Source organism: Eleutherodactylus coqui, chromosome 11 (assembly GCF_035609145.1).
Source record: "Eleutherodactylus coqui strain aEleCoq1 chromosome 11, aEleCoq1.hap1, whole genome shotgun sequence".
Classification (NCBI taxonomy): Eukaryota; Metazoa; Chordata; class Amphibia; order Anura; family Eleutherodactylidae; genus Eleutherodactylus; species Eleutherodactylus coqui.
Genome location: NC_089847.1, coordinates 57,443,797 through 57,471,487, shown reverse-complemented (window position 1 = coordinate 57,471,487; position 27,691 = coordinate 57,443,797). Strand labels below are relative to the sequence as shown.

The window sequence follows — 27,691 nt, the reverse complement described above, 5'->3', positions numbered from 1 at the left end:
CTCAAAATTATCCTACATTTAAAAATTCTTCTCCTGGATCATCCTTGCCATCTTTCTGGTTTTCCACAGTTTTGCTCATGGGCGCTGTGGCTTAGTTGGTTAAAGCGCCTGTCTAGTAAACAGGAGATCCTGAGTTCAACTCTCAGCAGTGCCTTGTTCTCTTATTCTGCTCAATAATCAGCTTTTTTTTCCAAAAGGGAGATGTTCACTAGCCAATGACATTAAAGATGCTCGTCCCACATCCCTAGAATACTCCACCCGAGTGGCAAAGAGTCAGCTCTGGTTTAGTTTTAACAAGTAGATGGTTGCAACGTTTTGCAAAATCTAGGATGGCATAAGGCACGATAAATTAGAGGTGCCGATTCACTATTGCCTGACTGATACGCTACATAATGCCTGTAAATATGTTTAGAGACTTCAATAGCATCCTTCTTGAACGGCGATGGTAAATTTTCTTCCTCGGGGCATTGCTTGCGCTGAGCATAGAGAATTTTCCAAAAAGGAATCATACGACGAGGATGGGATTCGAACCCATGCGTGCAGAGCACAATGGATTAGCAGTCCATCGCCTTAACCACTCGGCCACCCCGTCAACAAAAGTACCTTTACCGAACCCACATTTGGAAAACAGTCGTGATGATTCTTAGGCTTCATTTTCTTTCCACATGCAACAGCGCCGTACATCAGACATTGGCTCAGCAGGTCTTGTTTTACATCCAACGTGATGACCCATGCTAATGGCATACATACTAAACATTCAGTCCTCTCTGCTTCTCATTTATGTTGGCATTTCCCTAGCATTCCCTAAATCTGTCAATTCTGCCTTCTATCTAACTTTTAAAGTAAAACAGGCCACAATTCATGCAAGGCAAATGCATGGATTACATACCTATGGACAAGTTATCCATGTCTTTTCCAAAAAGGATCGTCCCAAGCCGATTTCATTTAGAATTGTCACGATGCAAAATGACAGAGAACTGCATGCTGCTGCCAAGTATGTGATGGGACTCGACTTCCTTGCTGTTCTATAGTGGTAGCCTCCTGAAACTACATGCTGCGTAGGATCTGTTCACACTTAATTTGCCATCTCTGTGACAAATAGCAAAACTTAGAACCACTCCTCAAAATCATCCTACATTTAAAAATTCTTCTCCTGGATCATCCTTGCCATCTTTCTGGTTTTCCACAGTTTTGCTCATGGGCGCTGTGGCTTAGTTGGTTAAAGCGCCTGTCTAGTAAACAGGAGATCCTGAGTTCAACTCTCAGCAGTGCCTTGTTCTCTTATTCTGCTCAATAATCAGCTTTTTTTTCCAAAAGGGAGATGTTCACTAGCCAATGACATTAAAGATGCTCGTCCCACATCCCTAGAATACTCCACCCGAGTGGCAAAGAGTCAGCTCTGGTTTAGTTTTAACAAGTAGATGGTTGCAACGTTTTGCAAAATGTAGGATGGCATAAGGCACGATAAATTAGAGGTGCCGATTCACTATTGCCTGACTGATACGCTACATAATGCCTGTAAATATGTTTAGAGACTTCAATAGCATCCTTCTTGAACGGCGATGGTAAATTTTCTTCCTCGGGGCATTGCTTGCGCTGAGCATAGAGAATTTTCCAAAAAGGAATCATACGACGAGGATGGGATTCGAACCCATGCGTGCAGAGCACAATGGATTAGCAGTCCATCGCCTTAACCTTAAAGTACCTTTACCGAACCCACATTTGGAAAACAGTCGTGATGATTCTTAGGCTTCATTTTCTTTCCACATGCAACAGCGCCGTACATCAGACATTGGCTCAGCAGGTCTTGTTTTACATCCAACGTGATGACCCATGCTAATGGCATAAATACTAAACATTCAGTCCTCTCTGCTTCTCATTTATGTTGGCATTTCCCTAGAATTCCCTAAATCTGTCAATTCTGCCTTCTATCTAACTTTTAAAGTAAAACAGGCCACAATTCATGCAAGGCAAATGCATGGATTACATACCTATGGACATGTTATCCATGTCTTTTCCAAAAAGGATCGTCCCAAGCCGATTTCATTTAGAATTGTCACGATGCAAAATGACAGAGAACTGCATGCTGCTGCCAAGTATGTGATGGGACTCGACTTCCTTGCTGTTCTATAGTGGTAGCCACCTGAAACTACATGCTGCATAGGATCTGTTCACACTTAATTTGCCATCTCTGTGACAAATAGCAAAACTTAGAACCACTCCTCAAAATCATCCTACATTTAAAAATTCTTCTCCTGGATCATCCTTGCCATCTTTCTGGTTTTCCACAGTTTTGCTCATGGGCGCTGTGGCTTAGTTGGTTAAAGCGCCTGTCTAGTAAACAGGAGATCCTGAGTTCAACTCTCAGCAGTGCCTTGTTCTCTTATTCTGCTCAATAATCAGCTTTTTTTTCCAAAAGGGAGATGTTCACTAGCCAATGACATTAAAGATGCTCGTCCCACATCCCTAGAATACTCCACCCGAGTGGCAAAGAGTCAGCTCTGGTTTAGTTTTAACAAGTAGATGGTTGCAACGTTTTGCAAAATGTAGGATGGCATAAGGCACGATAAATTAGAGGTGCCGATTCACTATTGCCTGACTGATACGCTTCATAATGCCTGTAAATATGTTTAGAGACTTCAATAGCATCCTTCTTGAACGGCGATGGTAAATTTTCTTCCTCGGGGCATTGCTTGCGCTGAGCATAGAGAATTTTCCAAAAAGGAATCATACGACGAGGATGGGATTCAAACCCATGTGTGCAGAGCACAATGGATTAGCAGTCCATCGCCTTAACCACTCGGCCACCCCGTCAACAAAAGTACCTTTACCGAACCCACATTTGGAAAACAGTCGTGATGATTCTTAGGCTTCATTTTCTTTCCACATGCAACAGCGCCGTACATCAGACATTGGCTCAGCAGGTCTTGTTTTACATCCAACGTGATGACCCATGCTAATGGCATACATACTAAACATTCAGTCCTCTCTGCTTCTCATTTATGTTGGCATTTCCCTAGCATTCCCTAAATCTGTCAATTCTGCCTTCTATCTAACTTTTAAAGTAAAACAGGCCACAATTCATGCAAGGCAAATGCATGGATTACATACCTATGGACAAATTATCCATGTCTTTTCCAAAAAGGATCGTCCCAAGCCGATTTCATTTAGAATTGTCACGATGCAAAATGACAGAGAACTGCATGCTGCTGCCAAGTATGTGATGGGACTCGACTTCCTTGCTGTTCTATAGTGGTAGCCACCTGAAACTACATGCTGCATAGGATCTGTTCACACTTAATTTGCCATCTCTGTGACAAATAGCAAAACTTAGAACCACTCCTCAAAATTATCCTACATTTAAAAATTCTTCTCCTGGATCATCCTTGCCATCTTTCTGGTTTTCCACAGTTTTGCTCATGGGCGCTGTGGCTTAGTTGGTTAAAGCGCCTGTCTAGTAAACAGGAGATCCTGAGTTCAACTCTCAGCAGTGCCTTGTTCTCTTATTCTGCTCAATAATCAGCTTTTTTTTCCAAAAGGGAGATGTTCACTAGCCAATGACATTAAAGATGCTCGTCCCACATCCCTAGAATACTCCACCCGAGTGGCAAAGAGTCAGCTCTGGTTTAGTTTTAACAAGTAGATGGTTGCAACGTTTTGCAAAATCTAGGATGGCATAAGGCACGATAAATTAGAGGTGCCGATTCACTATTGCCTGACTGATACGCTACATAATGCCTGTAAATATGTTTAGAGACTTCAATAGCATCCTTCTTGAACGGCGATGGTAAATTTTCTTCCTCGGGGCATTGCTTGCGCTGAGCATAGAGAATTTTCCAAAAAGGAATCATACGACGAGGATGGGATTCGAACCCATGCGTGCAGAGCACAATGGATTAGCAGTCCATCGCCTTAACCACTCGGCCACCCCGTCAACAAAAGTACCTTTACCGAACCCACATTTGGAAAACAGTCGTGATGATTCTTAGGCTTCATTTTCTTTCCACATGCAACAGCGCCGTACATCAGACATTGGCTCAGCAGGTCTTGTTTTACATCCAACGTGATGACCCATGCTAATGGCATACATACTAAACATTCAGTCCTCTCTGCTTCTCATTTATGTTGGCATTTCCCTAGCATTCCCTAAATCTGTCAATTCTGCCTTCTATCTAACTTTTAAAGTAAAACAGGCCACAATTCATGCAAGGCAAATGCATGGATTACATACCTATGGACAAGTTATCCATGTCTTTTCCAAAAAGGATCGTCCCAAGCCGATTTCATTTAGAATTGTCACGATGCAAAATGACAGAGAACTGCATGCTGCTGCCAAGTATGTGATGGGACTCGACTTCCTTGCTGTTCTATAGTGGTAGCCTCCTGAAACTACATGCTGCGTAGGATCTGTTCACACTTAATTTGCCATCTCTGTGACAAATAGCAAAACTTAGAACCACTCCTCAAAATCATCCTACATTTAAAAATTCTTCTCCTGGATCATCCTTGCCATCTTTCTGGTTTTCCACAGTTTTGCTCATGGGCGCTGTGGCTTAGTTGGTTAAAGCGCCTGTCTAGTAAACAGGAGATCCTGAGTTCAACTCTCAGCAGTGCCTTGTTCTCTTATTCTGCTCAATAATCAGCTTTTTTTTCCAAAAGGGAGATGTTCACTAGCCAATGACATTAAAGATGCTCGTCCCACATCCCTAGAATACTCCACCCGAGTGGCAAAGAGTCAGCTCTGGTTTAGTTTTAACAAGTAGATGGTTGCAACGTTTTGCAAAATCTAGGATGGCATAAGGCACGATAAATTAGAGGTGCCGATTCACTATTGCCTGACTGATACGCTACATAATGCCTGTAAATATGTTTAGAGACTTCAATAGCATCCTTCTTGAACGGCGATGGTAAATTTTCATCCTCGGGGCATTGCTTGCGCTGAGCATAGAGAATTTTCCAAAAAGGAATCATACGACGAGGATGGGATTCGAACCCATGCGTGCAGAGCACAATGGATTAGCAGTCCATCGCCTTAACCACTCGGCCACCCCGTCAACAAAAGTACCTTTACCGAACCCACATTTGGAAAACAGTCGTGATGATTCTTAGGCTTCATTTTCTTTCCACATGCAACAGCGCCGTACATCAGACATTGGCTCAGCAGGTCTTGTTTTACATCCAACGTGATGACCCATGCTAATGGCATACATACTAAACATTCAGTCCTCTCTGCTTCTCATTTATGTTGGCATTTCCCTAGCATTCCCTAAATCTGTCAATTCTGCCTTCTATCTAACTTTTAAAGTAAAACAGGCCACAATTCATGCAAGGCAAATGCATGGATTACATACCTATGGACAAGTTATCCATGTCTTTTCCAAAAAGGATCGTCCCAAGCCGATTTCATTTAGAATTGTCACGATGCAAAATGACAGAGAACTGCATGCTGCTGCCAAGTATGTGATGGGACTCGACTTCCTTGCTGTTCTATAGTGGTAGCCTCCTGAAACTACATGCTGCGTAGGATCTGTTCACACTTAATTTGCCATCTCTGTGACAAATAGCAAAACTTAGAACCACTCCTCAAAATCATCCTACATTTAAAAATTCTTCTCCTGGATCATCCTTGCCATCTTTCTGGTTTTCCACAGTTTTGCTCATGGGCGCTGTGGCTTAGTTGGTTAAAGCGCCTGTCTAGTAAACAGGAGATCCTGAGTTCAACTCTCAGCAGTGCCTTGTTCTCTTATTCTGCTCAATAATCAGCTTTTTTTTCCAAAAGGGAGATGTTCACTAGCCAATGACATTAAAGATGCTCGTCCCACATCCCTAGAATACTCCACCCGAGTGGCAAAGAGTCAGCTCTGGTTTAGTTTTAACAAGTAGATGGTTGCAACGTTTTGCAAAATCTAGGATGGCATAAGGCACGATAAATTAGAGGTGCCGATTCACTATTGCCTGACTGATACGCTACATAATGCCTGTAAATATGTTTAGAGACTTCAATAGCATCCTTCTTGAACGGCGATGGTAAATTTTCTTCCTCGGGGCATTGCTTGCGCTGAGCATAGAGAATTTTCCAAAAAGGAATCATACGACGAGGATGGGATTCGAACCCATGCGTGCAGAGCACAATGGATTAGCAGTCCATCGCCTTAACCTTAAAGTACCTTTACCGAACCCACATTTGGAAAACAGTCGTGATGATTCTTAGGCTTCATTTTCTTTCCACATGCAACAGCGCCGTACATCAGACATTGGCTCAGCAGGTCTTGTTTTACATCCAACGTGATGACCCATGCTAATGGCATAAATACTAAACATTCAGTCCTCTCTGCTTCTCATTTATGTTGGCATTTCCCTAGAATTCCCTAAATCTGTCAATTCTGCCTTCTATCTAACTTTTAAAGTAAAACAGGCCACAATTCATGCAAGGCAAATGCATGGATTACATACCTATGGACAAGTTATCCATGTCTTTTCCAAAAAGGATCGTCCCAAGCCGATTTCATTTAGAATTGTCACGATGCAAAATGACAGAGAACTGCATGCTGCTGCCAAGTATGTGATGGGACTCGACTTCCTTGCTGTTCTATAGTGGTAGCCACCTGAAACTACATGCTGCATAGGATCTGTTCACACTTAATTTGCCATCTCTGTGACAAATAGCAAAACTTAGAACCACTCCTCAAAATCATCCTACATTTAAAAATTCTTCTCCTGGATCATCCTTGCCATCTTTCTGGTTTTCCAGTTTTGCTCATGGGCGCTGTGGCTTAGTTGGTTAAAGCGCCTATCTAGTAAACAGGAGATCCTGAGTTCAACTCTCAGCAGTGCCTTGTTCTCTTATTCTGCTCAATAATCAGCTTTTTTTTCCAAAAGGGAGATGTTCACTAGCCAATGACATTAAAGATGCTCGTCCCACATCCCTAGAATACTCCACCCGAGTGGCAAAGAGTCAGCTCTGGTTTAGTTTTAACAAGTAGATGGTTGCAACGTTTTGCAAAATCTAGGATGGCATAAGGCACGATAAATTAGAGGTGCCGATTCACTATTGCCTGACTGATACGCTACATAATGCCTGCAAATATGTTTATAGACTTCAATAGCATCCTTCTTGAACGGTGATGGTAAATTTTCTTCCTCGGGGCATTGCTTGCGCTGAGCATAGAGAATTTTCCAAAAATGAATCATACGACGAGGATGGGATTCGAACCCATGCGTGTAGAGCACAATGGATTAGCAGTCCATCGCCTTAACCACTCGGCCACCCCGTCAACAAAAGTACCTTTACCGAACCCACATTTGGAAAACAGTCGTGATGATTCTTAGGCTTCATTTTCTTTCCACATGCAACAGCGCCGTACATCAGACATTGGCTCAGCAGGTCTTGTTTTACATCCAACGTGATGACCCATGCTAATGGCATAAATACTAAACATTCAGTCCTCTCTGCTTCTCATTTATGTTGGCATTTCCCTAGAATTCCCTAAATCTGTCAATTCTGCCTTCTATCTTACTTTTAAAGTAAAACAGGCCACAATTCATGCAAGGCAAATGCATGGATTACATACCTATGGACAAGTTATCCATGTCTTTTCCAAAAAGGATCGTCCCAAGCCGATTTCATTTAGAATTGTCACGATGCAAAATGACAGAGAACTGCATGCTGCTGCCAAGTATGTGATGGGACTCGACTTCCTTGCTGTTCTATAGTGGTAGCCACCTGAAACTACATGCTGCATAGGATCTGTTCACACTTAATTTGCCATCTCTGTGACAAATAGCAAAACTTAGAACCACTCCTCAAAATCATCCTACATTTAAAAATTCTTCTCCTGGATCATCCTTGCCATCTTTCTGGTTTTCCACAGTTTTGCTCATGGGCGCTGTGGTTTAGTTGGTTAAAGCGCCTGTCTAGTAAACAGGAGATCCTGAGTTCAACTCTCAGCAGTGCCTTGTTCTCTTATTCTGCTCAATAATCAGCTTTTTTTTCCAAAAGGGAGATGTTCACTAGCCAATGACATTAAAGATGCTCGTCCCACATCCCTAGAATACTCCACCCGAGTGGCAAAGAGTCAGCTCTGGTTTAGTTTTAACAAGTAGATGGTTGCAACGTTTTGCAAAATGTAGGATGGCATAAGGCACGATAAATTAGAGGTGCCGATTCACTATTGCCTGACTGATACGCTACATAATGCCTGTAAATATGTTTAGAGACTTCAATAGCATCCTTCTTGAACGGCGATGGTAAATTTTCTTCCTCGGGGCATTGCTTGCGCTGAGCATAGAGAATTTTCCAAAAAGGAATCATACGACGAGGATGGGATTCGAACCCATGCGTGCAGAGCACAATGGATTAGCAGTCCATCGCCTTAACCACTCGGCCACCCCGTCAACAAAAGTACCTTTACCGAACCCACATTTGGAAAACAGTCGTGATGATTCTTAGGCTTCATTTTCTTTCCACATGCAACAGCGCCGTACATCAGACATTGGCTCAGCAGGTCTTGTTTTACATCCAACGTGATGACCCATGCTAATGGCATAAATACTAAACATTCAGTCCTCTCTGCTTCTCATTTATGTTGGCATTTCCCTAGAATTCCCTAAATCTGTCAATTCTGCCTTCTATCTAACTTTTAAAGTAAAACAGGCCACAATTCATGCAAGGCAAATGCATGGATTACATACCTATGGACAAGTTATCCATGTCTTTTCCAAAAAGGATCGTCCCAAGCCGATTTCATTTAGAATTGTCACGATGCAAAATGACAGAGAACTGCATGCTGCTGCCAAGTATGTGATGGGACTCGACTTCCTTGCTGTTCTATAGTGGTAGCCACCTGAAACTACATGCTGCATAGGATCTGTTCACACTTAATTTGCCATCTCTGTGACAAATAGCAAAACTTAGAACCACTCCTCAAAATCATCCTACATTTAAAAATTCTTCTCCTGGATCATCCTTGCCATCTTTCTGGTTTTCCACAGTTTTGCTCATGGGCGCTGTGGCTTAGTTGGTTAAAGCGCCTGTCTAGTAAACAGGAGATCCTGAGTTCAACTCTCAGCAGTGCCTTGTTCTCTTATTCTGCTCAATAATCAGCTTTTTTTTCCAAAAGGGAGATGTTCACTAGCCAATGACATTAAAGATGCTCGTCCCACATCCCTAGAATACTCCACCCGAGTGGCAAAGAGTCAGCTCTGGTTTAGTTTTAACAAGTAGATGGTTGCAACGTTTTGCAAAATGTAGGATGGCATAAGGCACGATAAATTAGAGGTGCCGATTCACTATTGCCTGACTGATACGCTTCATAATGCCTGTAAATATGTTTAGAGACTTCAATAGCATCCTTCTTGAACGGCGATGGTAAATTTTCTTCCTCGGGGCATTGCTTGCGCTGAGCATAGAGAATTTTCCAAAAAGGAATCATACGACGAGGATGGGATTCGAACCCATGCGTGCAGAGCACAATGGATTAGCAGTCCATCGCCTTAACCACTCGGCCACCCCGTCAACAAAAGTACCTTTACCGAACCCACATTTGGAAAACAGTCGTGATGATTCTTAGGCTTCATTTTCTTTCCACATGCAACAGCGCCGTACATCAGACATTGGCTCAGCAGGTCTTGTTTTACATCCAACGTGATGACCCATGCTAATGGCATAAATACTAAACATTCAGTCCTCTCTGCTTCTCATTTATGTTGGCATTTCCCTAGAATTCCCTAAATCTGTCAATTCTGCCTTCTATCTAACTTTTAAAGTAAAACAGGCCACAATTCATGCAAGGCAAATGCATGGATTACATACCTATGGACAATTTATCCATGTCTTTTCCAAAAAGGATCGTCCCAAGCCGATTTCATTTAGAATTGTCACGATGCAAAATGACAGAGAACTGCATGCTGCTGCCAAGTATGTGATGGGACTCGACTTCCTTGCTGTTCTATAGTGGTAGCCACCTGAAACTACATGCTGCATAGGATCTGTTCACACTTAATTTGCCATCTCTGTGACAAATAGCAAAACTTAGAACCACTCCTCAAAATCATCCTACATTTAAAAATTCTTCTCCTGGATCATCCTTGCCATCTTTCTGGTTTTCCAGTTTTGCTCATGGGCGCTGTGGCTTAGTTGGTTAAAGCGCCTATCTAGTAAACAGGAGATCCTGAGTTCAACTCTCAGCAGTGCCTTGTTCTCTTATTCTGCTCAATAATCAGCTTTTTTTTCCAAAAGGGAGATGTTCACTAGCCAATGACATTAAAGATGCTCGTCCCACATCCCTAGAATACTCCACCCGAGTGGCAAAGAGTCAGCTCTGGTTTAGTTTTAACAAGTAGATGGTTGCAACGTTTTGCAAAATCTAGGATGGCATAAGGCACGATAAATTAGAGGTGCCGATTCACTATTGCCTGACTGATACGCTACATAATGCCTGTAAATATGTTTAGAGACTTCAATAGCATCCTTCTTGAACGGCGATGGTAAATTTTCTTCCTCGGGGCATTGCTTGCGCTGAGCATAGAGAATTTTCCAAAAAGGAATCATACGACAAGGATGGGATTCGAACCCATGCGTGCAGAGCACAATGGATTAGCAGTCCATCGCCTTAACCACTCGGCCACCCCGTCAACAAAAGTACCTTTACCGAACCCACATTTGGAAAACAGTCGTGATGATTCTTAGGCTTCATTTTCTTTCCACATGCAACAGCGCCGTACATCAGACATTGGCTCAGCAGGTCTTGTTTTACATCCAACGTGATGACCCATGCTAATGGCATACATACTAAACATTCAGTCCTCTCTGCTTCTCATTTATGTTGGCATTTCCCTAGCATTCCCTAAATCTGTCAATTCTGCCTTCTATCTAACTTTTAAAGTAAAACAGGCCACAATTCATGCAAGGCAAATGCATGGATTACATACCTATGGACAAGTTATCCATGTCTTTTCCAAAAAGGATCGTCCCAAGCCGATTTCATTTAGAATTGTCACGATGCAAAATGACAGAGAACTGCATGCTGCTGCCAAGTATGTGATGGGACTCGACTTCCTTGCTGTTCTATAGTGGTAGCCACCTGAAACTACATGCTGCATAGGATCTGTTCACACTTAATTTGCCATCTCTGTGACAAATAGCAAAACTTAGAACCACTCCTCAAAATCATCCTACATTTAAAAATTCTTCTCCTGGATCATCCTTGCCATCTTTCTGGTTTTCCACAGTTTTGCTCATGGGCGCTGTGGCTTAGTAGGTTAAAGCGCCTGTCTAGTAAACAGGAGATCCTGAGTTCAACTCTCAGCAGTGCCTTGTTCTCTTATTCTGCTCAATAATCAGCTTTTTTTTCCAAAAGGGAGATGTTCACTAGCCAATGACATTAAAGATGCTCGTCCCACATCCCTAGAATACTCCACCCGAGTGGCAAAGAGTCAGCTCTGGTTTAGTTTTAACAAGTAGATGGTTGCAACGTTTTGCAAAATGTAGGATGGCATAAGGCACGATAAATTAGAGGTGCCGATTCACTATTGCCTGACTGATACGCTTCATAATGCCTGTAAATATGTTTAGAGACTTCAATAGCATCCTTCTTGAACGGCGATGGTAAATTTTCTTCCTCGGGGCATTGCTTGCGCTGAGCATAGAGAATTTTCCAAAAAGGAATCATACGACGAGGATGGGATTCGAAACCATGCGTGCAGAGCACAATGGATTAGCAGTCCATCGCCTTAACCACTCGGTCACCCCGTCAACAAAAGTACCTTTACCGAACCCACATTTGGAAAACAGTCGTGATGATTCTTAGGCTTCATTTTCTTTCCACATGCAACAGCGCCGTACATCAGACATTGGCTCAGCAGGTCTGGTTTTACATCCAACGTGATGACCCATGCTAATGGCATACATACTAAACATTTAGTCCTCTCTGCTTCTCATTTATGTTGGCATTTCCCTAGAATTCCCTAAATCTGTCAATTCTGCCTTCTATCTAACTTTTAAAGTAAAACAGGCCACAATTCATGCAAGGCAAATGCATGGATTACATACCTATGGACAAGTTATCCATGTCTTTTCCAAAAAGGATCGTCCCAAGCCGATTTCATTTAGAATTGTCACGATGCAAAATGACAGAGAACTGCATGCTGCTGCCAAGTATGTGATGGGACTCGACTTCCTTGCTGTTCTATAGTGGTAGCCACCTGAAACTACATGCTGCATAGGATCTGTTCACACTTAATTTGCCATCTCTGTGACAAATAGCAAAACTTAGAACCACTCCTCAAAATCATCCTACATTTAAAAATTCTTCTCCTGGATCATCCTTGCCATCTTTCTGGTTTTCCACAGTTTTGCTCATGGGCGCTGTGGCTTAGTAGGTTAAAGCGCCTGTCTAGTAAACAGGAGATCCTGAGTTCAACTCTCAGCAGTGCCTTGTTCTCTTATTCTGCTCAATAATCAGCTTTTTTTTCCAAAAGGGAGATGTTCACTAGCCAATGACATTAAAGATGCTCGTCCCACATCCCTAGAATACTCCACCCGAGTGGCAAAGAGTCAGCTCTGGTTTAGTTTTAACAAGTAGATGGTTGCAACGTTTTGCAAAATCTAGGATGGCATAAGGCACGATAAATTAGAGGTGCCGATTCACTATTGCCTGACTGATACGCTTCATAATGCCTGTAAATATGTTTAGAGACTTCAATAGCATCCTTCTTGAACGGCGATGGTAAATTTTCTTCCTCGGGGCATTGCTTGCGCTGAGCATAGAGAATTTTCCAAAAAGGAATCATACGACGAGGATGGGATTCGAACCCATGCGTGCAGAGCACAATGGATTAGCAGTCCATCGCCTTAACCACTCGGTCACCCCGTCAACAAAAGTACCTTTACCGAACCCACATTTGGAAAACAGTCGTGATGATTCTTAGGCTTCATTTTCTTTCCACATGCAACAGCGCCGTACATCAGACATTGGCTCAGCAGGTCTGGTTTTACATCCAACGTGATGACCCATGCTAATGGCATACATACTAAACATTTAGTCCTCTCTGCTTCTCATTTATGTTGGCATTTCCCTAGCATTCCCTAAATCTGTCAATTCTGCCTTCTATCTAACTTTTAAAGTAAAACAGGCCACAATTCATGCAAGGCAAATGCATGGATTACATACCTATGGACAAGTTATCCATGTCTTTTCCAAAAAGGATCGTCCCAAGCCGATTTCATTTAGAATTGTCACGATGCAAAATGACAGAGAACTGCATGCTGCTGCCAAGTATGTGATGGGACTCGACTTCCTTGCTGTTCTATAGTGGTAGCCTCCTGAAACTACATGCTGCGTAGGATCTGTTCACACTTAATTTGCCATCTCTGTGACAAATAGCAAAACTTAGAACCACTCCTCAAAATCATCCTACATTTAAAAATTCTTCTCCTGGATCATCCTTGCCATCTTTCTGGTTTTCCACAGTTTTGCTCATGGGCGCTGTGGCTTAGTTGGTTAAAGCGCCTGTCTAGTAAACAGGAGATCCTGAGTTCAACTCTCAGCAGTGCCTTGTTCTCTTATTCTGCTCAATAATCAGCTTTTTTTTCCAAAAGGGAGATGTTCACTAGCCAATGACATTAAAGATGCTCGTCCCACATCCCTAGAATACTCCACCCGAGTGGCAAAGAGTCAGCTCTGGTTTAGTTTTAACAAGTAGATGGTTGCAACGTTTTGCAAAATGTAGGATGGCATAAGGCACGATAAATTAGAGGTGCCGATTCACTATTGCCTGACTGATACGCTACATAATGCCTGTAAATATGTTTAGAGACTTCAATAGCATCCTTCTTGAACGGCGATGGTAAATTTTCTTCCTCGGGGCATTGCTTGCGCTGAGCATAGAGAATTTTCCAAAAAGGAATCATACGACGAGGATGGGATTCGAACCCATGCGTGCAGAGCACAATGGATTAGCAGTCCATCGCCTTAACCTTAAAGTACCTTTACCGAACCCACATTTGGAAAACAGTCGTGATGATTCTTAGGCTTCATTTTCTTTCCACATGCAACAGCGCCGTACATCAGACATTGGCTCAGCAGGTCTTGTTTTACATCCAACGTGATGACCCATGCTAATGGCATAAATACTAAACATTCAGTCCTCTCTGCTTCTCATTTATGTTGGCATTTCCCTAGAATTCCCTAAATCTGTCAATTCTGCCTTCTATCTAACTTTTAAAGTAAAACAGGCCACAATTCATGCAAGGCAAATGCATGGATTACATACCTATGGACATGTTATCCATGTCTTTTCCAAAAAGGATCGTCCCAAGCCGATTTCATTTAGAATTGTCACGATGCAAAATGACAGAGAACTGCATGCTGCTGCCAAGTATGTGATGGGACTCGACTTCCTTGCTGTTCTATAGTGGTAGCCACCTGAAACTACATGCTGCATAGGATCTGTTCACACTTAATTTGCCATCTCTGTGACAAATAGCAAAACTTAGAACCACTCCTCAAAATCATCCTACATTTAAAAATTCTTCTCCTGGATCATCCTTGCCATCTTTCTGGTTTTCCACAGTTTTGCTCATGGGCGCTGTGGCTTAGTTGGTTAAAGCGCCTGTCTAGTAAACAGGAGATCCTGAGTTCAACTCTCAGCAGTGCCTTGTTCTCTTATTCTGCTCAATAATCAGCTTTTTTTTCCAAAAGGGAGATGTTCACTAGCCAATGACATTAAAGATGCTCGTCCCACATCCCTAGAATACTCCACCCGAGTGGCAAAGAGTCAGCTCTGGTTTAGTTTTAACAAGTAGATGGTTGCAACGTTTTGCAAAATCTAGGATGGCATAAGGCACGATAAATTAGAGGTGCCGATTCACTATTGCCTGACTGATACGCTTCATAATGCCTGTAAATATGTTTAGAGACTTCAATAGCATCCTTCTTGAACGGCGATGGTAAATTTTCTTCCTCGGGGCATTGCTTGCGCTGAGCATAGAGAATTTTCCAAAAAGGAATCATACGACGAGGATGGGATTCAAACCCATGCCTGCAGAGCACAATGGATTAGCAGTCCATCGCCTTAACCACTCGGCCACCCCGTCAACAAAAGTACCTTTACCGAACCCACATTTGGAAAACAGTCGTGATGATTCTTAGGCTTCATTTTCTTTCCACATGCAACAGCGCCGTACATCAGACATTGGCTCAGCAGGTCTTGTTTTACATCCAACGTGATGACCCATGCTAATGGCATACATACTAAACATTCAGTCCTCTCTGCTTCTCATTTATGTTGGCATTTCCCTAGCATTCCCTAAATCTGTCAATTCTGCCTTCTATCTAACTTTTAAAGTAAAACAGGCCACAATTCATGCAAGGCAAATGCATGGATTACATACCTATGGACAAATTATCCATGTCTTTTCCAAAAAGGATCGTCCCAAGCCGATTTCATTTAGAATTGTCACGATGCAAAATGACAGAGAACTGCATGCTGCTGCCAAGTATGTGATGGGACTCGACTTCCTTGCTGTTCTATAGTGGTAGCCACCTGAAACTACATGCTGCATAGGATCTGTTCACACTTAATTTGCCATCTCTGTGACAAATAGCAAAACTTAGAACCACTCCTCAAAATTATCCTACATTTAAAAATTCTTCTCCTGGATCATCCTTGCCATCTTTCTGGTTTTCCACAGTTTTGCTCATGGGCGCTGTGGCTTAGTTGGTTAAAGCGCCTGTCTAGTAAACAGGAGATCCTGAGTTCAACTCTCAGCAGTGCCTTGTTCTCTTATTCTGCTCAATAATCAGCTTTTTTTTCCAAAAGGGAGATGTTCACTAGCCAATGACATTAAAGATGCTCGTCCCACATCCCTAGAATACTCCACCCGAGTGGCAAAGAGTCAGCTCTGGTTTAGTTTTAACAAGTAGATGGTTGCAACGTTTTGCAAAATCTAGGATGGCATAAGGCACGATAAATTAGAGGTGCCGATTCACTATTGCCTGACTGATACGCTACATAATGCCTGTAAATATGTTTAGAGACTTCAATAGCATCCTTCTTGAACGGCGATGGTAAATTTTCTTCCTCGGGGCATTGCTTGCGCTGAGCATAGAGAATTTTCCAAAAAGGAATCATACGACGAGGATGGGATTCGAACCCATGCGTGCAGAGCACAATGGATTAGCAGTCCATCGCCTTAACCACTCGGCCACCCCGTCAACAAAAGTACCTTTACCGAACCCACATTTGGAAAACAGTCGTGATGATTCTTAGGCTTCATTTTCTTTCCACATGCAACAGCGCCGTACATCAGACATTGGCTCAGCAGGTCTTGTTTTACATCCAACGTGATGACCCATGCTAATGGCATACATACTAAACATTCAGTCCTCTCTGCTTCTCATTTATGTTGGCATTTCCCTAGCATTCCCTAAATCTGTCAATTCTGCCTTCTATCTAACTTTTAAAGTAAAACAGGCCACAATTCATGCAAGGCAAATGCATGGATTACATACCTATGGACAAGTTATCCATGTCTTTTCCAAAAAGGATCGTCCCAAGCCGATTTCATTTAGAATTGTCACGATGCAAAATGACAGAGAACTGCATGCTGCTGCCAAGTATGTGATGGGACTCGACTTCCTTGCTGTTCTATAGTGGTAGCCTCCTGAAACTACATGCTGCGTAGGATCTGTTCACACTTAATTTGCCATCTCTGTGACAAATAGCAAAACTTAGAACCACTCCTCAAAATCATCCTACATTTAAAAATTCTTCTCCTGGATCATCCTTGCCATCTTTCTGGTTTTCCACAGTTTTGCTCATGGGCGCTGTGGCTTAGTTGGTTAAAGCGCCTGTCTAGTAAACAGGAGATCCTGAGTTCAACTCTCAGCAGTGCCTTGTTCTCTTATTCTGCTCAATAATCAGCTTTTTTTTCCAAAAGGGAGATGTTCACTAGCCAATGACATTAAAGATGCTCGTCCCACATCCCTAGAATACTCCACCCGAGTGGCAAAGAGTCAGCTCTGGTTTAGTTTTAACAAGTAGATGGTTGCAACGTTTTGCAAAATCTAGGATGGCATAAGGCACGATAAATTAGAGGTGCCGATTCACTATTGCCTGACTGATACGCTACATAATGCCTGTAAATATGTTTAGAGACTTCAATAGCATCCTTCTTGAACGGCGATGGTAAATTTTCATCCTCGGGGCATTGCTTGCGCTGAGCATAGAGAATTTTCCAAAAAGGAATCATACGACGAGGATGGGATTCGAACCCATGCGTGCAGAGCACAATGGATTAGCAGTCCATCGCCTTAACCACTCGGCCACCCCGTCAACAAAAGTACCTTTACCGAACCCGCATTTGGAAAACAGTCGTGATGATTCTTAGGCTTCATTTTCTTTCCACATGCAACAGCGCCGTACATCAGACATTGGCTCAGCAGGTCTTGTTTTACATCCAACGTGATGACCCATGCTAATGGCATACATACTAAACATTCAGTCCTCTCTGCTTCTCATTTATGTTGGCATTTCCCTAGCATTCCCTAAATCTGTCAATTCTGCCTTCTATCTAACTTTTAAAGTAAAACAGGCCACAATTCATGCAAGGCAAATGCATGGATTACATACCTATGGACAAGTTATCCATGTCTTTTCCAAAAAGGATCGTCCCAAGCCGATTTCATTTAGAATTGTCACGATGCAAAATGACAGAGAACTGCATGCTGCTGCCAAGTATGTGATGGGACTCGACTTCCTTGCTGTTCTATAGTGGTAGCCTCCTGAAACTACATGCTGCGTAGGATCTGTTCACACTTAATTTGCCATCTCTGTGACAAATAGCAAAACTTAGAACCACTCCTCAAAATCATCCTACATTTAAAAATTCTTCTCCTGGATCATCCTTGCCATCTTTCTGGTTTTCCACAGTTTTGCTCATGGGCGCTGTGGCTTAGTTGGTTAAAGCGCCTGTCTAGTAAACAGGAGATCCTGAGTTCAACTCTCAGCAGTGCCTTGTTCTCTTATTCTGCTCAATAATCAGCTTTTTTTTCCAAAAGGGAGATGTTCACTAGCCAATGACATTAAAGATGCTCGTCCCACATCCCTAGAATACTCCACCCGAGTGGCAAAGAGTCAGCTCTGGTTTAGTTTTAACAAGTAGATGGTTGCAACGTTTTGCAAAATCTAGGATGGCATAAGGCACGATAAATTAGAGGTGCCGATTCACTATTGCCTGACTGATACGCTACATAATGCCTGTAAATATGTTTAGAGACTTCAATAGCATCCTTCTTGAACGGCGATGGTAAATTTTCTTCCTCGGGGCATTGCTTGCGCTGAGCATAGAGAATTTTCCAAAAAGGAATCATACGACGAGGATGGGATTCGAACCCATGCGTGCAGAGCACAATGGATTAGCAGTCCATCGCCTTAACCTTAAAGTACCTTTACCGAACCCACATTTGGAAAACAGTCGTGATGATTCTTAGGCTTCATTTTCTTTCCACATGCAACAGCGCCGTACATCAGACATTGGCTCAGCAGGTCTTGTTTTACATCCAACGTGATGACCCATGCTAATGGCATAAATACTAAACATTCAGTCCTCTCTGCTTCTCATTTATGTTGGCATTTCCCTAGAATTCCCTAAATCTGTCAATTCTGCCTTCTATCTAACTTTTAAAGTAAAACAGGCCACAATTCATGCAAGGCAAATGCATGGATTACATACCTATGGACATGTTATCCATGTCTTTTCCAAAAAGGATCGTCCCAAGCCGATTTCATTTAGAATTGTCACGATGCAAAATGACAGAGAACTGCATGCTGCTGCCAAGTATGTGATGGGACTCGACTTCCTTGCTGTTCTATAGTGGTAGCCACCTGAAACTACATGCTGCATAGGATCTGTTCACACTTAATTTGCCATCTCTGTGACAAATAGCAAAACTTAGAACCACTCCTCAAAATCATCCTACATTTAAAAATTCTTCTCCTGGATCATCCTTGCCATCTTTCTGGTTTTCCACAGTTTTGCTCATGGGCGCTGTGGCTTAGTTGGTTAAAGCGCCTGTCTAGTAAACAGGAGATCCTGAGTTCAACTCTCAGCAGTGCCTTGTTCTCTTATTCTGCTCAATAATCAGCTTTTTTTTCCAAAAGGGAGATGTTCACTAGCCAATGACATTAAAGATGCTCGTCCCACATCCCTAGAATACTCCACCCGAGTGGCAAAGAGTCAGCTCTGGTTTAGTTTTAACAAGTAGATGGTTGCAACGTTTTGCAAAATGTAGGATGGCATAAGGCACGATAAATTAGAGGTGCCGATTCACTATTGCCTGACTGATACGCTTCATAATGCCTGTAAATATGTTTAGAGACTTCAATAGCATCCTTCTTGAACGGCGATGGTAAATTTTCTTCCTCGGGGCATTGCTTGCGCTGAGCATAGAGAATTTTCCAAAAAGGAATCATACGACGAGGATGGGATTCGAACCCATGCGTGCAGAGCACAATGGATTAGCAGTCCATCGCCTTAACCACTCGGCCACCCCGTCAACAAAAGTACCTTTACCGAACCCACATTTGGAAAACAGTCGTGATGATTCTTAGGCTTCATTTTCTTTCCACATGCAACAGCGCCGTACATCAGACATTGGCTCAGCAGGTCTTGTTTTACATCCAACGTGATGACCCATGCTAATGGCATAAATACTAAACATTCAGTCCTCTCTGCTTCTCATTTATGTTGGCATTTCCCTAGAATTCCCTAAATCTGTCAATTCTGCCTTCTATCTAACTTTTAAAGTAAAACAGGCCACAATTCATGCAAGGCAAATGCATGGATTACATACCTATGGACAAGTTATCCATGTCTTTTCCAAAAAGGATCGTCCCAAGCCGATTTCATTTAGAATTGTCACGATGCAAAATGACAGAGAACTGCATGCTGCTGCCAAGTATGTGATGGGACTCGACTTCCTTGCTGTTCTATAGTGGTAGCCACCTGAAACTACATGCTGCATAGGATCTGTTCACACTTAATTTGCCATCTCTGTGACAAATAGCAAAACTTAGAACCACTCCTCAAAATCATCCTACATTTAAAAATTCTTCTCCTGGATCATCCTTGCCATCTTTCTGGTTTTCCAGTTTTGCTCATGGGCGCTGTGGCTTAGTTGGTTAAAGCGCCTATCTAGTAAACAGGAGATCCTGAGTTCAACTCTCAGCAGTGCCTTGTTCTCTTATTCTGCTCAATAATCAGCTTTTTTTTCCAAAAGGGAGATGTTCACTAGCCAATGACATTAAAGATGCTCGTCCCACATCCCTAGAATACTCCACCCGAGTGGCAAAGAGTCAGCTCTGGTTTAGTTTTAACAAGTAGATGGTTGCAACGTTTTGCAAAATCTAGGATGGCATAAGGCACGATAAATTAGAGGTGCCGATTCACTATTGCCTGACTGATACGCTACATAATGCCTGTAAATATGTTTAGAGACTTCAATAGCATCCTTCTTGAACGGCGATGGTAAATTTTCTTCCTCGGGGCATTGCTTGCGCTGAGCATAGAGAATTTTCCAAAAAGGAATCATACGACAAGGATGGGATTCGAACCCATGCGTGCAGAGCACAATGGATTAGCAGTCCATCGCCTTAACCACTCGGCCACCCCGTCAACAAAAGTACCTTTACCGAACCCACATTTGGAAAACAGTCGTGATGATTCTTAGGCTTCATTTTCTTTCCACATGCAACAGCGCCGTACATCAGACATTGGCTCAGCAGGTCTTGTTTTACATCCAACGTGATGACCCATGCTAATGGCATACATACTAAACATTCAGTCCTCTCTGCTTCTCATTTATGTTGGCATTTCCCTAGCATTCCCTAAATCTGTCAATTCTGCCTTCTATCTAACTTTTAAAGTAAAACAGGCCACAATTCATGCAAGGCAAATGCATGGATTACATACCTATGGACAAGTTATCCATGTCTTTTCCAAAAAGGATCGTCCCAAGCCGATTTCATTTAGAATTGTCACGATGCAAAATGACAGAGAACTGCATGCTGCTGCCAAGTATGTGATGGGACTCGACTTCCTTGCTGTTCTATAGTGGTAGCCACCTGAAACTACATGCTGCATAGGATCTGTTCACACTTAATTTGCCATCTCTGTGACAAATAGCAAAACTTAGAACCACTCCTCAAAATCATCCTACATTTAAAAATTCTTCTCCTGGATCATCCTTGCCATCTTTCTGGTTTTCCAGTTTTGCTCATGGGCGCTGTGGCTTAGTTGGTTAAAGCGCCTATCTAGTAAACAGGAGATCCTGAGTTCAACTCTCAGCAGTGCCTTGTTCTCTTATTCTGCTCAATAATCAGCTTTTTTTTCCAAAAGGGAGATGTTCACTAGCCAATGACATTAAAGATGCTCGTCCCACATCCCTAGAATACTCCACCCGAGTGGCAAAGAGTCAGCTCTGGTTTAGTTTTAACAAGTAGATGGTTGCAACGTTTTGCAAAATGTAGGATGGCATAAGGCACGATAAATTAGAGGTGCCGATTCACTATTGCCTGACTGATACGCTTCATAATGCCTGTAAATATGTTTAGAGACTTCAATAGCATCCTTCTTGAACGGCGATGGTAAATTTTCTTCCTCGGGGCATTGCTTGCGCTGAGCATAGAGAATTTTCCAAAAAGGAATCATACGACGAGGATGGGATTCGAACCCATGCGTGCAGAGCACAATGGATTAGCAGTCCATCGCCTTAACCACTCGGTCACCCCGTCAACAAAAGTACCTTTACCGAACCCACATTTGGAAAACAGTCGTGATGATTCTTAGGCTTCATTTTCTTTCCACATGCAACAGCGCCGTACATCAGACATTGGCTCAGCAGGTCTGGTTTTACATCCAACGTGATGTCCCATGCTAATGGCATACATACTAAACATTTAGTCCTCTCTGCTTCTCATTTATGTTGGCATTTCCCTAGAATTCCCTAAATCTGTCAATTCTGCCTTCTATCTAACTTTTAAAGTAAAACAGGCCACAATTCATGCAAGGCAAATGCATGGATTACATACCTATGGACAAATTATCCATGTCTTTTCCAAAAAGGATCGTCCCAAGCCGATTTCATTTAGAATTGTCACGATGCAAAATGACAGAGAACTGCATGCTGCTGCCAAGTATGTGATGGGACTCGACTTCCTTGCTGTTCTATAGTGGTAGCCACCTGAAACTACATGCTGCATAGGATCTGTTCACACTTAATTTGCCATCTCTGTGACAAATAGCAAAACTTAGAACCACTCCTCAAAATTATCCTACATTTAAAAATTCTTCTCCTGGATCATCCTTGCCATCTTTCTGGTTTTCCACAGTTTTGCTCATGGGTGCTGTGGCTTAGTTGGTTAAAGCGCCTGTCTAGTAAACAGGAGATCCTGAGTTCAACTCTCAGCAGTGCCTTGTTCTCTTATTCTGCTCAATAATCAGCTTTTTTTTCCAAAAGGGAGATGTTCACTAGCCAATGACATTAAAGATGCTCGTCCCACATCCCTAGAATACTCCACCCGAGTGGCAAAGAGTCAGCTCTGGTTTAGTTTTAACAAGTAGATGGTTGCAACGTTTTGCAAAATCTAGGATGGCATAAGGCACGATAAATTAGAGGTGCCGATTCACTATTGCCTGACTGATACGCTACATAATGCCTGTAAATATGTTTAGAGACTTCAATAGCATCCTTCTTGAACGGCGATGGTAAATTTTCTTCCTCGGGGCATTGCTTGCGCTGAGCATAGAGAATTTTCCAAAAAGGAATCATACGACGAGGATGGGATTCGAACCCATGCGTGCAGAGCACAATGGATTAGCAGTCCATCGCCTTAACCACTCGGCCACCCCGTCAACAAAAGTACCTTTACCGAACCCACATTTGGAAAACAGTCGTGATGATTCTTAGGCTTCATTTTCTTTCCACATGCAACAGCGCCGTACATCAGACATTGGCTCAGCAGGTCTTGTTTTACATCCAACGTGATGACCCATGCTAATGGCATACATACTAAACATTCAGTCCTCTCTGCTTCTCATTTATGTTGGCATTTCCCTAGCATTCCCTAAATCTGTCAATTCTGCCTTCTATCTAACTTTTAAAGTAAAACAGGCCACAATTCATGCAAGGCAAATGCATGGATTACATACCTATGGACAAGTTATCCATGTCTTTTCCAAAAAGGATCGTCCCAAGCCGATTTCATTTAGAATTGTCACGATGCAAAATGACAGAGAACTGCATGCTGCTGCCAAGTATGTGATGGGACTCGACTTCCTTGCTGTTCTATAGTGGTAGCCTCCTGAAACTACATGCTGCGTAGGATCTGTTCACACTTAATTTGCCATCTCTGTGACAAATAGCAAAACTTAGAACCACTCCTCAAAATCATCCTACATTTAAAAATTCTTCTCCTGGATCATCCTTGCCATCTTTCTGGTTTTCCACAGTTTTGCTCATGGGCGCTGTGGCTTAGTTGGTTAAAGCGCCTGTCTAGTAAACAGGAGATCCTGAGTTCAACTCTCAGCAGTGCCTTGTTCTCTTATTCTGCTCAATAATCAGCTTTTTTTTCCAAAAGGGAGATGTTCACTAGCCAATGACATTAAAGATGCTCGTCCCACATCCCTAGAATACTCCACCCGAGTGGCAAAGAGTCAGCTCTGGTTTAGTTTTAACAAGTAGATGGTTGCAACGTTTTGCAAAATGTAGGATGGCATAAGGCACGATAAATTAGAGGTGCCGATTCACTATTGCCTGACTGATACGCTACATAATGCCTGTAAATATGTTTAGAGACTTCAATAGCATCCTTCTTGAACGGCGATGGTAAATTTTCTTCCTCGGGGCATTGCTTGCGCTGAGCATAGAGAATTTTCCAAAAAGGAATCATACGACGAGGATGGGATTCGAACCCATGCGTGCAGAGCACAATGGATTAGCAGTCCATCGCCTTAACCACTCGGCCACCCCGTCAACAAAAGTACCTTTACCGAACCCACATTTGGAAAACAGTCGTGATGATTCTTAGGCTTCATTTTCTTTCCACATGCAACATCGCCGTACATCAGACATTGGCTCAGCAGGTCTTGTTTTACATCCAACGTGATGACCCATGCTAATGGCATAAATACTAAACATTCAGTCCTCTCTGCTTCTCATTTATGTTGGCATTTCCCTAGAATTCCCTAAATCTGTCAATTCTGCCTTCTATCTAACTTTTAAAGTAAAACAGGCCACAATTCATGCAAGGCAAATGCATGGATTACATACCTATGGACAAGTTATCCATGTCTTTTCCAAAAAGGATCGTCCCAAGCCGATTTCATTTAGAATTGTCACGATGCAAAATGACAGAGAACTGCATGCTGCTGCCAAGTATGTGATGGGACTCGACTTCCTTGCTGTTCTATAGTGGTAGCCACCTGAAACTACATGCTGCATAGGATCTGTTCACACTTAATTTGCCATCTCTGTGACAAATAGCAAAACTTAGAACCACTCCTCAAAATCATCCTACATTTAAAAATTCTTCTCCTGGATCATCCTTGCCATCTTTCTGGTTTTCCAGTTTTGCTCATGGGCGCTGTGGCTTAGTTGGTTAAAGCGCCTATCTAGTAAACAGGAGATCCTGAGTTCAACTCTCAGCAGTGCCTTGTTCTCTTATTCTGCTCAATAATCAGCTTTTTTTTCCAAAAGGGAGATGTTCACTAGCCAATGACATTAAAGATGCTCGTCCCACATCCCTAGAATACTCCACCCGAGTGGCAAAGAGTCAGCTCTGGTTTAGTTTTAACAAGTAGATGGTTGCAACGTTTTGCAAAATCTAGGATGGCATAAGGCACGATAAATTAGAGGTGCCGATTCACTATTGCCTGACTGATACGCTACATAATGCCTGTAAATATGTTTAGAGACTTCAATAGCATCCTTCTTGAACGGCGATGGTAAATTTTCTTCCTCGGGGCATTGCTTGCGCTGAGCATAGAGAATTTTCCAAAAAGGAATCATACGACAAGGATGGGATTCGAACCCATGCGTGCAGAGCACAATGGATTAGCAGTCCATCGCCTTAACCACTCGGCCACCCCGTCAACAAAAGTACCTTTACCGAACCCACATTTGGAAAACAGTCGTGATGATTCTTAGGCTTCATTTTCTTTCCACATGCAACAGCGCCGTACATCAGACATTGGCTCAGCAGCTCTTGTTTTACATCCAACGTGATGACCCATGCTAATGGCATACATACTAAACATTCAGTCCTCTCTGCTTCTCATTTATGTTGGCATTTCCCTAGCATTCCCTAAATCTGTCAATTCTGCCTTCTATCTAACTTTTAAAGTAAAACAGGCCACAATTCATGCAAGGCAAATGCATGGATTACATACCTATGGACAAGTTATCCATGTCTTTTCCAAAAAGGATCGTCCCAAGCCGATTTCATTTAGAATTGTCACGATGCAAAATGACAGAGAACTGCATGCTGCTGCCAAGTATGTGATGGGACTCGACTTCCTTGCTGTTCTATAGTGGTAGCCACCTGAAACTACATGCTGCATAGGATCTGTTCACACTTAATTTGCCATCTCTGTGACAAATAGCAAAACTTAGAACCACTCCTCAAAATCATCCTACATTTAAAAATTCTTCTCCTGGATCATCCTTGCCATCTTTCTGGTTTTCCACAGTTTTGCTCATGGGCGCTGTGGCTTAGTAGGTTAAAGCGCCTGTCTAGTAAACAGGAGATCCTGAGTTCAACTCTCAGCAGTGCCTTGTTCTCTTATTCTGCTCAATAATCAGCTTTTTTTTCCAAAAGGGAGATGTTCACTAGCCAATGACATTAAAGATGCTCGTCCCACATCCCTAGAATACTCCACCCGAGTGGCAAAGAGTCAGCTCTGGTTTAGTTTTAACAAGTAGATGGTTGCAACGTTTTGCAAAATGTAGGATGGCATAAGGCACGATAAATTAGAGGTGCCGATTCACTATTGCCTGACTGATACGCTTCATAATGCCTGTAAATATGTTTAGAGACTTCAATAGCATCCTTCTTGAACGGCGATGGTAAATTTTCTTCCTCGGGGCATTGCTTGCGCTGAGCATAGAGAATTTTCCAAAAAGGAATCATACGACGAGGATGGGATTCGAACCCATGCGTGCAGAGCACAATGGATTAGCAGTCCATCGCCTTAACCACTCGGTCACCCCGTCAACAAAAGTACCTTTACCGAACCCACATTTGGAAAACAGTCGTGATGATTCTTAGGCTTCATTTTCTTTCCACATGCAACAGCGCCGTACATCAGACATTGGCTCAGCAGGTCTTGTTTTACATCCAACGTGGTGACCCATGCTAATGGCATAAATACTAAACATTCAGTCCTCTCTGCTTCTCATTTATGTTGGCATTTCCCTAGCATTCCCTAAATCTGTCAATTCTGCCTTCTATCTAACTTTTAAAGTAAAACAGGCCACAATTCATGCAAGGCAAATGCATGGATTACATACCTATGGACAAATTATCCATGTCTTTTCCAAAAAGGATCGTCCCAAGCCGATTTCATTTAGAATTGTCACGATGCAAAATGACAGAGAACTGCATGCTGCTGCCAAGTATGTGATGGGACTCGACTTCCTTGCTGTTCTATAGTGGTAGCCACCTGAAACTACATGCTGCATAGGATCTGTTCACACTTAATTTGCCATCTCTGTGACAAATAGCAAAACTTAGAACCACTCCTCAAAATCATCCTACATTTAAAAATTCTTCTCCTGGATCATCCTTGCCATCTTTCTGGTTTTCCAGTTTTGCTCATGGGCGCTGTGGCTTAGTTGGTTAAAGCGCCTATCTAGTAAACAGGAGATCCTGAGTTCAACTCTCAGCAGTGCCTTGTTCTCTTATTCTGCTCAATAATCAGCTTTTTTTTCCAAAAGGGAGATGTTCACTAGCCAATGACATTAAAGATGCTCGTCCCACATCCCTAGAATACTCCACCCGAGTGGCAAAGAGTCAGCTCTGGTTTAGTTTTAACAAGTAGATGGTTGCAACGTTTTGCAAAATCTAGGATGGCATAAGGCACGATAAATTAGAGGTGCCGATTCACTATTGCCTGACTGATACGCTACATAATGCCTGTAAATATGTTTAGAGACTTCAATAGCATCCTTCTTGAACGGCGATGGTAAATTTTCTTCCTCGGGGCATTGCTTGCGCTGAGCATAGAGAATTTTCCAAAAAGGAATCATACGACGAGGATGGGATTCGAACCCATGCGTGCAGAGCACAATGGATTAGCAGTCCATCGCCTTAACCACTCGGCCACCCCGTCAACAAAAGTACCTTTACCGAACCCACATTTGGAAAACAGTCGTGATGATTCTTAGGCTTCATTTTCTTTCCACATGCAACAGCGCCGTACATCAGACATTGGCTCAGCAGGTCTTGTTTTACATCCAACGTGATGACCCATGCTAATGGCATAAATACTAAACATTCAGTCCTCTCTGCTTCTCATTTATGTTGGCATTTCCCTAGAATTCCCTAAATCTGTCAATTCTGCCTTCTATCTAACTTTTAAAGTAAAACAGGCCACAATTCATGCAAGGCAAATGCATGGATTACATACCTATGG

General features: G+C 42.5%; 28 non-coding genes across 28 annotated transcripts; 14 read left to right on the top strand and 14 right to left on the bottom strand.

Annotated features, from left to right (window-relative positions):
- Positions 1 to 80: 80 nt before the first annotated feature.
- Positions 81 to 154, top strand: TRNAT-AGU (transfer RNA threonine (anticodon AGU)). The gene has a single exon. It is a non-coding gene; the product is annotated as a tRNA-Thr (tRNA).
- Positions 155 to 510: 356 nt separating this feature from the next.
- TRNAS-GCU (transfer RNA serine (anticodon GCU)) lies at positions 511 to 592 on the bottom strand. The gene has a single exon. It is a non-coding gene; the product is annotated as a tRNA-Ser (tRNA).
- Positions 593 to 1,200: 608 nt separating this feature from the next.
- On the top strand, positions 1,201 to 1,274 carry TRNAT-AGU (transfer RNA threonine (anticodon AGU)). The gene has a single exon. It is a non-coding gene; the product is annotated as a tRNA-Thr (tRNA).
- Positions 1,275 to 2,302: 1,028 nt separating this feature from the next.
- Positions 2,303 to 2,376, top strand: TRNAT-AGU (transfer RNA threonine (anticodon AGU)). The gene has a single exon. It is a non-coding gene; the product is annotated as a tRNA-Thr (tRNA).
- A 1,046-nt stretch (positions 2,377 to 3,422) lies between these two features.
- Positions 3,423 to 3,496, top strand: TRNAT-AGU (transfer RNA threonine (anticodon AGU)). Its single transcript has one exon. It is a non-coding gene; the product is annotated as a tRNA-Thr (tRNA).
- Positions 3,497 to 3,852: 356 nt separating this feature from the next.
- On the bottom strand, positions 3,853 to 3,934 carry TRNAS-GCU (transfer RNA serine (anticodon GCU)). Its single transcript has one exon. It is a non-coding gene; the product is annotated as a tRNA-Ser (tRNA).
- A 608-nt stretch (positions 3,935 to 4,542) lies between these two features.
- TRNAT-AGU (transfer RNA threonine (anticodon AGU)) lies at positions 4,543 to 4,616 on the top strand. Its single transcript has one exon. It is a non-coding gene; the product is annotated as a tRNA-Thr (tRNA).
- A 356-nt stretch (positions 4,617 to 4,972) lies between these two features.
- On the bottom strand, positions 4,973 to 5,054 carry TRNAS-GCU (transfer RNA serine (anticodon GCU)). Its single transcript has one exon. It is a non-coding gene; the product is annotated as a tRNA-Ser (tRNA).
- A 608-nt stretch (positions 5,055 to 5,662) lies between these two features.
- TRNAT-AGU (transfer RNA threonine (anticodon AGU)) lies at positions 5,663 to 5,736 on the top strand. Its single transcript has one exon. It is a non-coding gene; the product is annotated as a tRNA-Thr (tRNA).
- Positions 5,737 to 8,312: 2,576 nt separating this feature from the next.
- Positions 8,313 to 8,394, bottom strand: TRNAS-GCU (transfer RNA serine (anticodon GCU)). Its single transcript has one exon. It is a non-coding gene; the product is annotated as a tRNA-Ser (tRNA).
- A 608-nt stretch (positions 8,395 to 9,002) lies between these two features.
- Positions 9,003 to 9,076, top strand: TRNAT-AGU (transfer RNA threonine (anticodon AGU)). Its single transcript has one exon. It is a non-coding gene; the product is annotated as a tRNA-Thr (tRNA).
- A 356-nt stretch (positions 9,077 to 9,432) lies between these two features.
- On the bottom strand, positions 9,433 to 9,514 carry TRNAS-GCU (transfer RNA serine (anticodon GCU)). Its single transcript has one exon. It is a non-coding gene; the product is annotated as a tRNA-Ser (tRNA).
- A 1,036-nt stretch (positions 9,515 to 10,550) lies between these two features.
- TRNAS-GCU (transfer RNA serine (anticodon GCU)) lies at positions 10,551 to 10,632 on the bottom strand. Its single transcript has one exon. It is a non-coding gene; the product is annotated as a tRNA-Ser (tRNA).
- A 2,848-nt stretch (positions 10,633 to 13,480) lies between these two features.
- Positions 13,481 to 13,554, top strand: TRNAT-AGU (transfer RNA threonine (anticodon AGU)). Its single transcript has one exon. It is a non-coding gene; the product is annotated as a tRNA-Thr (tRNA).
- A 1,028-nt stretch (positions 13,555 to 14,582) lies between these two features.
- On the top strand, positions 14,583 to 14,656 carry TRNAT-AGU (transfer RNA threonine (anticodon AGU)). The gene has a single exon. It is a non-coding gene; the product is annotated as a tRNA-Thr (tRNA).
- A 1,046-nt stretch (positions 14,657 to 15,702) lies between these two features.
- On the top strand, positions 15,703 to 15,776 carry TRNAT-AGU (transfer RNA threonine (anticodon AGU)). Its single transcript has one exon. It is a non-coding gene; the product is annotated as a tRNA-Thr (tRNA).
- A 356-nt stretch (positions 15,777 to 16,132) lies between these two features.
- On the bottom strand, positions 16,133 to 16,214 carry TRNAS-GCU (transfer RNA serine (anticodon GCU)). Its single transcript has one exon. It is a non-coding gene; the product is annotated as a tRNA-Ser (tRNA).
- A 608-nt stretch (positions 16,215 to 16,822) lies between these two features.
- Positions 16,823 to 16,896, top strand: TRNAT-AGU (transfer RNA threonine (anticodon AGU)). The gene has a single exon. It is a non-coding gene; the product is annotated as a tRNA-Thr (tRNA).
- Positions 16,897 to 17,252: 356 nt separating this feature from the next.
- Positions 17,253 to 17,334, bottom strand: TRNAS-GCU (transfer RNA serine (anticodon GCU)). The gene has a single exon. It is a non-coding gene; the product is annotated as a tRNA-Ser (tRNA).
- A 608-nt stretch (positions 17,335 to 17,942) lies between these two features.
- TRNAT-AGU (transfer RNA threonine (anticodon AGU)) lies at positions 17,943 to 18,016 on the top strand. Its single transcript has one exon. It is a non-coding gene; the product is annotated as a tRNA-Thr (tRNA).
- Positions 18,017 to 19,044: 1,028 nt separating this feature from the next.
- TRNAT-AGU (transfer RNA threonine (anticodon AGU)) lies at positions 19,045 to 19,118 on the top strand. Its single transcript has one exon. It is a non-coding gene; the product is annotated as a tRNA-Thr (tRNA).
- A 356-nt stretch (positions 19,119 to 19,474) lies between these two features.
- TRNAS-GCU (transfer RNA serine (anticodon GCU)) lies at positions 19,475 to 19,556 on the bottom strand. Its single transcript has one exon. It is a non-coding gene; the product is annotated as a tRNA-Ser (tRNA).
- Positions 19,557 to 20,592: 1,036 nt separating this feature from the next.
- Positions 20,593 to 20,674, bottom strand: TRNAS-GCU (transfer RNA serine (anticodon GCU)). The gene has a single exon. It is a non-coding gene; the product is annotated as a tRNA-Ser (tRNA).
- Positions 20,675 to 22,830: 2,156 nt separating this feature from the next.
- TRNAS-GCU (transfer RNA serine (anticodon GCU)) lies at positions 22,831 to 22,912 on the bottom strand. Its single transcript has one exon. It is a non-coding gene; the product is annotated as a tRNA-Ser (tRNA).
- A 608-nt stretch (positions 22,913 to 23,520) lies between these two features.
- Positions 23,521 to 23,594, top strand: TRNAT-AGU (transfer RNA threonine (anticodon AGU)). Its single transcript has one exon. It is a non-coding gene; the product is annotated as a tRNA-Thr (tRNA).
- A 356-nt stretch (positions 23,595 to 23,950) lies between these two features.
- On the bottom strand, positions 23,951 to 24,032 carry TRNAS-GCU (transfer RNA serine (anticodon GCU)). Its single transcript has one exon. It is a non-coding gene; the product is annotated as a tRNA-Ser (tRNA).
- A 1,036-nt stretch (positions 24,033 to 25,068) lies between these two features.
- TRNAS-GCU (transfer RNA serine (anticodon GCU)) lies at positions 25,069 to 25,150 on the bottom strand. The gene has a single exon. It is a non-coding gene; the product is annotated as a tRNA-Ser (tRNA).
- A 2,156-nt stretch (positions 25,151 to 27,306) lies between these two features.
- Positions 27,307 to 27,388, bottom strand: TRNAS-GCU (transfer RNA serine (anticodon GCU)). The gene has a single exon. It is a non-coding gene; the product is annotated as a tRNA-Ser (tRNA).
- Between the last annotated feature and the right edge of the window lie 303 nt (positions 27,389 to 27,691).